The sequence below is a fragment of the Colossoma macropomum genome, unplaced genomic scaffold (genome assembly GCF_904425465.1).
Source record: "Colossoma macropomum unplaced genomic scaffold, Colossoma_macropomum, whole genome shotgun sequence".
NCBI lineage: Eukaryota > Metazoa > Chordata > Actinopteri > Characiformes > Serrasalmidae > Colossoma > Colossoma macropomum.
The window spans coordinates 311,992-317,614 of NW_023495663.1; positions in this window are offsets into that span (position 1 = coordinate 311,992).

Consider the following 5,623-nt stretch of genomic DNA (forward strand, 5'->3'; position numbering starts at 1 on the left):
GTAAATTCGAAAGAGAAGCGACTTCAGCTTCACCACTTTTTAGTGTTTGACAGTCTCTCGTTGCAGATTTAACGTACCAGGAAACCAACTGCGCTGCTTGTAACGCGAATAAGTCCGCTAGTCTCCAAATGTTTGTCTGTCTTTCTCTTTTCCTTCGTTGCTATGTTCTCAGACGTTGCGAACCAAGGCTTTCGCACTACGTTGCACATGTCCCGTCTCGACAACGAGACCAAAACCAAAGTTATAAAATCACTAAAGAAAACGGGTAGAACGGCTGTAACTGTGCTGCATGGCCACCGGATCCTATGTCACCTTAACTGAGCATTTTATCACAGATTTGTTGTAGCAGTGTCTCGTGAGCTCCAAGCAACAGCAGTGAATGAGAGCCTTCTAGTTCACTTGCCACATCATTTCCATTTGATTTATTAATAAAAGATATTAGACATAAACGCATTATGGATCATTGAAAATACTTTGCCATGTCCTCAGACAGTAGGAAAATAGAAATCCTGTATAGAAAAAAAAGGTGCACCGAGATGCTTGATAATCGTTTTATAATCGCATCGCAGCCTCTGAATCGTAATCGAATTGAATCGTGGGGTGCCTAGAGATTCCCACCCCTACCTGTTTCCCTCTGTTTGTGAGTCATTTCATTTTCATTACATTCATAGTTGGTACTATGAGCTAGTTAGATTGAATGATAAGCAGTGAGATTACACACTATATTTTCACCAGGTTATCTGTAGTAAGGAGGTTAGCTTTATTGAATAGAGTATTAGCAAACTCCCCTCCAGACCTGCAGAGAAAGCTGGTGTGGAGTGCAGCAGCATTTGAACAAAATTCTTGGACCAAATCAAATGGCATAATGTTAACAACACAAAAAACAAACCTAAACACACATCTGTCTTTAAGCTTTTCTCTCTTAATGTTCTCTTTTTTCTTTAATTTTTTTTTTTGTGCTCCAGACACATGCAAACTTTTTTGAGACACTGTAAGTGAGTCACTTTTTGCTCCTTACTTGAGTGTATTAAACAACGTAATGGTACAGTAATACAGTCTGGTACAATAAACCAGTTGACCCTGGTAGCTGCGGCGCCTTAAAAATGACAGCGATGCCTCTATTAGTCTAGCTAGGTCTGAAATAGAAGATTTTCATTAATAAATATAAAAAGTCACAGTTATGCTCTCTTCTTTCTCTCTCTCTCTCTCTCTCTCTAAGTGTGGGCAGGGATTTCTCCAGACTCCACCTTCAGATCATTTAATCTCAAGGATTCTGCTAATTGGAACATCTGAACATTACTTTCACGTGGGCCTAAAATATAACAAGATCCTGCAGATCATCTATGAAAATCCCAGGATTATTATCATCCCTTCAAATCTTCAGGAGGAACAGACTGTTTCATAGGGAAACTCTGGGATGTACTGGAAGTTGAAGGCTTTGCATGGGAACAGCTGAATGGCTATACTGTCAGTCCAAGGCAGGAGCACTGATTCTATGCAAAGATGATGTGAACCTCAATCTGTCCTCTCTTGACTCACTGGACACTCAAATGCCCAGTAAGGATTACACAGAAGAGGCCATAATTTTACTTTTACTTTAGAACACTGTTGCTGAATGTATCCTGCTTCAGCAATGACCTTGAAGTCTTTGGAGGTTACTTTTCTTGACAGTTAGAGAACTTGGCAGCTCTGCCTGCATCCATTGTGCAAATACGGGGACTAAACTCAGCATCAGGATGCTGTTGTTCCATCAGGAACATTCTGCAGTGCATGCTTCCCAGTGATGATGATCCACAAATTGGAGATATGGCTGCAATAAATTGAAAAATAAAATAAAGAGTAAAATATATAAATTGCTAATTGGTTCTATGGAATGATACTTGTAACGGGTTTTGCAATTTTTAATATTATTATTGCTGGAACCTTATGTGAGGGTGTGAGGTAACCCGGATTTATTTGAAGTCTACAGACCAGGGCAAGAGAGAAACGCTCGCACCAAGGATGCTTCAGAAAAGAGAATTTATTGGCTAAATTTTAAACTACTTTTGGACTACATTCAATGATAAACAATAGAAAATAAAACCAGAAAACAACACAAAACAAAGTGATAGTAATGAAAGACAAAATAGCTCGAGTAAGTTAGAGTGATTCACGGCTAAATGGTATGAGGCAGTGTGGTTTGGGGAGTCGCTTGGCAGAGCCTCTAGACAATTAATCTAAGCCTGGTCGGGAAGAACTATATGGCTGGATGTGCCTATTAAAAGTTCTCTTATTAAATAAACTGGCGTCAGGGCCCTGACTGCAAATTGATGGTTCCAGCTTATGTTGGAGTCGGGGGCTGACTTCAGGCGGGGTTGTCTCAGGACAGACTCGATCGAAGGCTGGAGCTCACGCGGTGGTTCCTCTCCTCGCTGGCCGTGGATGCTGCATCTCCGTGCGTGCACGCGCCTTCCCGTCAGTGATTGGGCGGAGGCGTCTCGTGGCCGTCTGACGGTGGAGCTTGGGCGGCCTTTCGAGGGTCGATCTGTTCACAGATCAGTGCGTGGCTCTGGGTGCGATGCTGGGTCTCCGTGGCGTCCGAACCGCTCCCACTCCGCTGGCGAGGTTCAGGTTGCAATCAGGGTTCTGAGGCTGGTGGTACCAATTTAGCTAACTACCTCTCTTTAGCAGAATCGAAAGTTATGGATATATTCTCACTCGCCAGACAAGAAATATCCACCTTCCTTCTCTGAGGGTGGTTCAAACTTAAGGTGTGTAGGCGAACACGCAAACAAACAAAGGTTTCAGATCTGATAGTTTAGCGTCCTAATACTTCTGACCTGTCTTTCTGACCTAGGCCGGCACAAACTTAGAAACTTGTTGTGAACGCAGGAACTCCCAAATTTTGCGGTGCACTCTGGTTTTGTTCAGCTGGAGGCCCTTCCCTTCAGGGGTGGAACCCAGGTGTTGATAGGTTCTCTCACCTAACGGATAATTAGCTATTCCTAATTCTTGGTCCTGATTGGTGGGGGTTTCTCTGTCCTACCAGGGAACTCCCTCCTTTGTTCCTTCTAGGTTTAAAAGTTTAATTCGATTGAACAAAACAGTTTTCAGATCACTTAGGTTACTAAAATCCATAACCTACAAACCTAACATTTAGGTATCTACGTGCAGTTTCTACCCACATTATCTGAGAACAACTATGGCAAAGGCAGAAACAATTTTATAGATAATCCTTGGGTGTCTTTTCATTGCAGGAACTTTCAACACAGTAAAATCATTACTTCAAATGACAATTAAGTAAATGAGAAGAGTAAAGATATAGAAGGCTAAATAAAATAAGTGACAAGAAAACCTAGGTGCATAGTGGTCTAAAATCACTACTTTAAATGGTTATTTCGGTAACTTCAGACATTTATCCCACACATTCCTAACGTCTGACAAAGAAAGGATGAATACACTTTAAGTAACTGAGTATACAAATACAAGCATCATCACTCGTGAAATTAGATAAAGTTGATAGTCGAGCATGCATATCAATGAGTTTTCCTGGGATCCTTTCAACTTGAGGTCATGTTTCGGCCAGTGTTCGTTTCAGCCAGTGTTCGCTACATACTATAAAGGGACCGAATTTGGTTCCCTAAGGAACCGTTCAAATTCAGGTTGTTTAAAGCAGTAGTTTGTAAACCAGCCCAGATGGTCTGCATTTTTGCCTAGAGATAGTGCAGAAATGTTGTCATCTGAGGATGACTGAGGACTGGTTTGAGAACCACTGCTTTGAAGAATCCGTTCTCTAAATGACGTGCGAGAGGTGAAGAACTTTTTAACAAGGCTATTGTGATCATGAAATTTTAGCTGATTTAGAAATGTAGAAATTGTACAAGTGGCTCAAGAAACAAATGTTTGTCTGGCAGAAAAAATAAATAAAGTGGAACTCAGGCTCTGGAAAGCACTTTAATTTTTTTTCATCATACCCTTCAGGGCTTCCATACTTGGAATGAAAAATCTTGTCAAATGTTCACCTTTGTTCAGCCAGCCTGATTTGGTAAGCTATGTCATATTGTCAGGGTTACTGGTGGAAGAGAAATGGACACATTTGTTAAGTGCAAACCTGGTTTACTTATGAAACATTGAAAAAAAAAATCAGTATTGAAAGTAATAAAACAAAATACAATCAGATTTACCTCAAATTCCTTAGTATCACAATACATAATAAGTAATTAAGATAATAACAAAGATAGCAATTAGATGATACCAGCAAGTTACATTTACAAAGTCACAAAATGCCACAACTAATTAATTAAAGTGTTTCACGTAATCTTGAAACAAATCCAAAGACATCCACAAGTGTTTACACAGCAGCAAGCTATTCTTTGTATTATTCCATTAGATGAAATAAAACGTTTAGAAATAGTTCTAAGCCGAAAAAAAGACAATGAGTACAAATGCAACTTTCAGCTAATATTCTCTCAAAATGAGAACATATGAGCTTTAAGCAGCAATAGCTGACATACTAGGCCAAAATACACCAGCCATAGTGGTTTTCTTGAATGAATGGCCCCAAAACATAACTTAGACCAATCATTACGATATAGGCACAAACACGTCACTTTTAGGTTTTGAAAAAAGTCATTACAATATACTGACTAGGATTAAATCTTAAAGTAACTGAACAAAAAGACTGATGGAAACTAGTGCTGGACAACAGATCATGTGTACCGGTGTGTAATCATAGTGTTTTTCCCAGTTTTAGTTATATTTTTGGTGGATGAGCATTATAGCCATGATGATGACCGTAACATAGTGCTGTCTCTGTTGCCAAGCAGTGTCGTGTATTATTTTTACCTTTTATTAATTGCAAACTACTTATGGTGTTCAGGACCTGACTTTTTTAAAAAGTTCAAGTGAGTATATGTCACAGGAGAAGGTCTTGGCCAATTTGCCATGAATTATTGCAAAACTTATGTTGCTATGAGTGCTATAAGTGTTATGAAACTTTGTTATGAAAAAATGTTAGTACCTTTATCAATTATAAATAGCATATTATCTTCAAATTATTTAGTTTGGATAAAAATATGCGATTTCTAAACCATCCACATTCATACAGGCATGGTGTACATCAACAACACACAGACATACACAGATACAAATAATAAAAATATTAAATCAAATAATAGTATCTTTACTGAAGTCCATGCTGAAAGCAATATGGAGAACTTCCATGATCAGCAGCTGTGATGCCCATTTCTAGGCCCAGTGTGAGACCTGCTTGAGTTTAAACATGGTTTAATCTGAGATTAACACATGCTCTAACATCAGTCCCAATACAGGAAACAAACTTACAGCTGTGACTGTGATAAATAGCTTATAAAATCAACAGCATAACTGTTTTTGTTGTTTAACATGTTGCTTTTTGTTGAGAAAAGTCAAGAAAACTATGAACTGTGACAAACACTGAAAAATAATTAAATAAAGGACATTAAAACACATCTGAATCTGCCACTTTATCTGAAGTTAATAGCAACATTTTATTTCAAATCAGTTTCTTTAAATACTACTTGTATGCATACATACTGTAATATGTAGCACACAGATGTAGACTAGTACTCAAAAATATAGAATAAATATTAAAACTACAAGTACG